This window comes from Dendrobates tinctorius, unplaced genomic scaffold (genome assembly GCF_039654945.1).
Source record: "Dendrobates tinctorius isolate UK_male_01 unplaced genomic scaffold, ASM3965494v1 ptg000081l, whole genome shotgun sequence".
NCBI classification, from domain to species: Eukaryota; Metazoa; Chordata; class Amphibia; order Anura; family Dendrobatidae; genus Dendrobates; species Dendrobates tinctorius.
In genome coordinates, this window is record NW_027361749.1 from 7,280,669 (window position 1) to 7,286,668 (window position 6,000).

Sequence of the window (6,000 nt, forward strand, 5' to 3'; positions counted from 1 at the left end):
ATATATAATAATCAGGGGGCTCGGATATAGGGGCTGATTATCTGTATATCCCCCATATATAATAATCAGGGGGCTCAGATATAGGGGCTGATTATCTGTACATCCCCCATATATAATAATCAGGGGGCTCAGATATAGGGGCTGATTATCAGTATATACCCCCATATATAATAATCAGGGGGCTCAGATATAGGGGCTGATTATCAGGATATATCCCCATATATAATAATCAGGGGGCTCAGATATAGGGGCTGATTATCAGGATATATCCGCATATATAATAATAAGGGGGCTGTTAGGGTTTCTAGGTAGAAAACCTGAGAGTGGACCCTCTGGGTCGTGGCTCCAGAGCCCCCGAGGGCGAGCGGACCAGGTGATGACCACCCCCTATACAGGGAGTGTTAGGGGCAGGCCCAAGGGAGATGGAACCACGACAGCCGGAACCAAAGGGACGACCCAGGGTAAATACAGGAGAGCAGATCAGAGTGTGGAAAGGTATACGAGGGTTAGAGTAGATCCAAAGTAACAGGAGGCAGGCTGTGGAAGCCCGAAGGGTCAGGACGAAACCGGGACCAGAAGCTGAAAGGAAGATGAGGGAAAGGGGGTTAGGAAAGGCTGGGCCTGGGAAATGAGACAAGGAACGAGACAGGGGAAGTAGCGTAAAATACAGGAGGCAGGCAACAATAGGGCAGAGGTACAGGAGAGGGACCGGCACGAGGAAACACAGGAGGAGGAAGCAGAGGAACCAAGGAGGACGGTAGGCAGAGACAGGAAGACACGGGAGCAGGCTACAGACGGGGACAAAGGCAGAGATACAGGAGAGCGCAGCACAGAGGGTGCGCGGGGACCTGATGGCCAAGGGTGACGCTGCGCAAGGATAGCAGGCGCCACGGGCTAAGACAAACAGGCGTCTTACCTGTCCAGACGCCCAGCTGAAATACCCGGTGGGCGCCGCCATGATGGGGGCGGAGCCACCGGGTCACGTGCCCCCAGGATGCACAGAGGCCGAGGAAGGGCGAGCGCGCATGCGTGGACCTCCGACGCGCCGAACCCCTGCAAAGCCAGACAGGGGACGGCGCGAGAGCGGAGAGGGGGGACGCCGGCAGGAGGAGGACCCCAGGTGAGCGCCGGCGGGCGCAACAGTACCCCCTCTCTTACTCCCCTCCCTCTCAAGGCGGGACAAGAATTTTCTCATAATATGAGGGGCATTGATGTTTTCTCGGGGTTCCCATGACCTCTCCTCAGGACCGAACCCTTTCCAATCAATAAGAAAAAAGGTCCTACCCCTGATGGTCTTCTTTGCAAAGATGTCTTCTGCGGTGCTAGGTTGAGGGGCGCGGGAGGAGGCTGGGTGAAAGCGATTAAATACTGTGGGTTTGAGGAGCGAGATGTGGAAGGTATTGGGAATTCGCAGAGAGGCAGGTAGCTTTAGTTTATAGGCCACGTCGTTGATGCGACTCCAAATCTCAAATGGCCCAATATAACGTGCACCCAATTTATAAGAGGGGATCTTAAGGCGAACGAAATGCGAGGATAGCCAGACCTTATCGCCCGCCTGATAAGGGGGAGCGTCAAGGCGTTTCTTGTCGGCGTACCTCTTCATCCGATCGCTAGCTCTCTCAAGGGCCCCTTTTGTCTCCTCCCAAATTTGAGAGAATTCTGAGGAGGGGGGGACGCCGGCAGGAGGAGGACCCCAGGTGAGCACCGGCGGGCGCAACAAGGGCTCAGATATAGTGGCGGATTATCAGGATATACCCCCATATATAATAGGGGGCTCAGATAGAGGGGCTGATTATCAGGATATACCCCATATATAATAATCAGGGGGCACAGATATAAGTAGGAACTGATTATCAGGATATACCCCCATATACTGTATAATAATCAGGAGGCACAGATATAGGGGCTGATTATCAGGATATATCCCCATATATAATAATGGGGGCACAGATATAGGTAGGAACTGATTATCAGGATATACCCCCATATATAATACTGGGGGGACAGATATAGGGACTGATTATCAGGAAATACCCCCCCTTATATATAATATTCAGGGGGCAAAGATATAGGGGCTAAGGATATGACATCCTTTATCAAGGTGTGCACAATTATTAGGCAGCTTGTTTTCCTCGGGTTAAAAATATAGTAACAGACTCTGAAAAGTGAAAAATTGTTACAAGTCTTATAGAGGGATGCAGCACTCTTGAAATTGCATCAAATGTTTTGTTTCAATTAGTCAACAGAGTGACAAAACGTGTAGAGAAAAAAAGATGCTCATTAAAGGGGCTGTCCGGTCCAAACCGATAAGTCCGCAGTCACTCTGTGTGACTGCAGACTCATGAATCCCCTCGGCACATGCACTGTGCTCTGTGAGGATTCGCTGGGTTCTGAGCCGGGGCCGCAGGGTATGTATGATTTATACATACTCCCAGTCAGTGGGTGCAGCCTCGCTCTATACACTTGTATGAAGAGAGACTGCACCCTCTAGTCGGCTATGCCCACTGGATGGCCGCGTCACTAGTCGGGCCACGACCTCGCTCCATACAACTGTATAGAGCCTACTGGACGGACTCTGGCTGGGAGTATGTATAACTCATACATACTCTTCTTTCCTGGCGTATCCCCTTAGCATACAATGCGTGCACTGGGGGGATTCATAAGTCTGCAGAATTGAGAAAATCAAGCGTGAAGCGTGCAGGAAGCCATTATCCTTCAGTGCGGTCATATTCCAGTATTGCAACCTCCTTGGAGTGGCCAGAAGCACAAGGTGTTCATTGCTCAGCCACATGGCCGAAGTAAGTGTGGCTGAGACGCGACCATAACTCAACAAGGCACCAAAGTGGAAACATCAAGAAATATCTGAAGACAGATTTATCAATGGTTTTATGGGCTGGTGAGATGAGCGTGACTCTTGGACCAGATGGATGGACCCACAGCTGGATCAGTAACGGGCATAGACCTCAGTTTCCACTCAGACACCAGCAAGGTGGAGGTGGGGTCCTGCTATTGGCTGGTATTATTGCAGATGAGCTAGTTGCATCTTTTCAGGTTGAACATGGACTCTAAATCTGCTCCTAAATCTACTACCAGTTTTTTGAAGACACTTTTTTGAAGCAGTGGCAGAGGGAAAAGTCTGCATCTTTCAAGAAAACTATGAGTTTTATGTAAGACAATGCTCCATCACATCAAAGTCTCCACTGTTCAGCTGCCAAGAAAGGCCTTAAAGATTAAAGAATAATAACATGGCCACTTAATCACCTGACTGAAACAGTATTCTTATCTCAACAATGTTTAAGAGTCTGTAATTGGTGCTGCCCAAAACGTTGGTCATCAAGAGAGTGAACCTGACAGCTGGTACATTCCCGATCCTCAGGCAGCATGTATCAGTCACTGGCTCTATAATCTCATCTAGGTATGTTTGACTCTGTACGGTCGGTGGTCTTGCAGCACTCGGGACCCACAGAGTCCTGCAAGTGCTGGGATCATCATCACCTGATTGGCTCAAGTCCCAAAGATGTTAACCCTGTGTCATCTTCTAGATGCCGCATTTAGAAGATTGTGAGGGCTCCTTCTCTCACCCCTTTGGCACCCCCACGACCTAATCATGGGAAGCCCAAGGTTTTCATGGAATCAGGAGGTCAATAACAACCTTCAGGTCTGCCAGCTACGTGTAACAACCCTGCTGGCATCACTGCATGGCCTCCCATCCCCCGCACACCAACTTACTTTCTGCTTCAAGCCATGCTGTGAATTCTGTCTGTTGCCAGCTCTGTGCCTCTGCTCTCCATGTTTCCAGACTGTGTGTATAGGGGGGCGGCGCCTGAACTCTCTGGTTCTTATGCAGTCAGGGTGCACCTGTGTAATATGTCCCTTACCAATCACCTGGAGCCCTTGACTATTTAGTTTCGCCACTCCCACTGAAACCTTGCTTGTGCAATGTCTAAACTCAGTTAGCTCCTTGCTGCTGTGCTAGCCAGGCCCTGTCCTATGTCTTGCCTTCTCTGAAGGCTCTTACTGCGTATTTCTTTGTCTTGGTACCTTGCCTAGCATTTCTCTGTCCGCCTGCCAGGAGGCAGAATATCCTGGTCCTTGAGTCTTGTTCCCAGTGCCTTGTCTGTTCTCTGTCTGCCTGCCAGGAGGCAGAATATTCTGGCCCTTGTGTCTTTGTCCCTGTGCCTCTGTCTGAACTCAGTCTTACCTCTGTCTGTCAGTCTCCTTGTTTGTGGTTCCTTCTCTGCCGTGTCTTTCCTTGTGTCCTCCCTATCTGTGCATCTGCACCCTCGCAGCTTTATCTGTGCATCTGCACCCTCGCAGCTTTATCTGTGCATCTGCACCCTCACAGCTTTATCTGTGCATCTGCACCCTCGCAGCTCTGCCTGCACGGCTCTCTAGCCGTTCTGCCTGCACGGCTCTCTAGCCGCTCTGCCTGCACGGCTCTCTAGCCGCTCTGCCTGCACGGCTCTCTAGCCGCTCTGCCTGCACGGCTCTCTAGCCGCTCTGCTTGCTCGGCTCCCTAGCCGCTTTGCCTGCCCGGCTCCCTTGGAGCCCAGCCTACTTCGCACTCCTGCGGCTCTGCCTACTCCGCACTCCTGTGGCTCCGCCTACCTGCACCTCCTGTGTGAACAGGTCCAAACCTGTTCCTTCATATTCCACTCCTTACTGCCTATATCCATACCTGCACCTCTTGTGTGAACAGGTCCAAACCTGTTCCTTCATATTCCACTCCTTCCTGCCTATATCCATACCTGCACCTCCTGTGTGAACAGGTCCAAACCTGTTCTCTCATATACTACTCCTGCTTGCTCTGTGTCTCAAGCCGTCACCTACCTGCCCAGTGTCTCCAAGCCGTGTCCGCTTGCCCAGTGTCTCCAAGCCGTGTCTCCAAGCCGTGCCCGCTTGCCCAGTGTCTCCAAGCCGTGCCCACTTGCCCAGTGTCTCCAAGCCGTGCCCGCTTGCCCAGTGTCTCCAAGCCGTGCCCGCTTGCCCAGTGTCTCCAAGCCGTGCCCGCTTGCCCAGTGTCTCCAAGCCGTGTCTCCAAGCCGTGCCTCCAAGCCGTGCCTGCTTGCCCAGTGTCTCAGCCTGCCTGTTAGTCACACCTGTCCAAGTGACTTGTCCCCGAGTGGGATCAGCAACCACAGCCAGACACCACCCTGGAGTGGCACCCGACAGCTACCTGCCGCACAAGCCTGACCTCACCATCAGAGGCTCCAGTGAAGACCGAGGTAGCTGTCATAGTCACGCCCCTTCCAGGGTAGTCTGGTTTGTGGCACAGTGGGGCCACAACCCCCCGGCTCGCGCCATTCAGCCAAGGCGCGAGCGTGACACTACGGTAGTCTGCTAGAATCTAACAGACATTCTGACATTGTAAAACTGACAGTTCTCATGTATTGCAATGCATGAGACCAGCGATCAGAGATTTAAACACAAGTTTGTAGTCACATACAATGGCTACATAACATAGTAAAAAAAAAAGTTTAACATTTCAAAACTATTAAAGAAAAATTACAAAATAAGAAAAAAATACAAAAAATTAAACCAATAAATCTGTATATTTATGAAAAAAGTACACATCTATAAAACTGACACTAGTTAACCCCTTTAGTGAACTCTGTAAAAATAAAAAAATGGTAAAAACAATACTTTTTCATCATATAGCCAAAGAAAAAGTGTAATAAAACACAGTCAAAAAATGAATGTAAATAAAAATAGTAGAGCTGAAAATGTCATCTTGTCCCACACAAAAAAAAGCCGCCATACAACTCCGTCAGTGTAGAAATAAAACGGTATATCTCTAAGAAAACAGCAATGCAAAAACAATTGTTTTTTTCTATAAAATAATTTGTATTGTGTCAAACCATCAAAACATAAAAAATGATATAAATGTGGTATCGCTGTAATCTTACTGATCCAAAGAATAAAGCTGTGTTACCCCTTTTACCAAACGGTCAATGACATTAAAAAAAAACTTAAAAAACATATCTTGAATTGCTGCCTAAT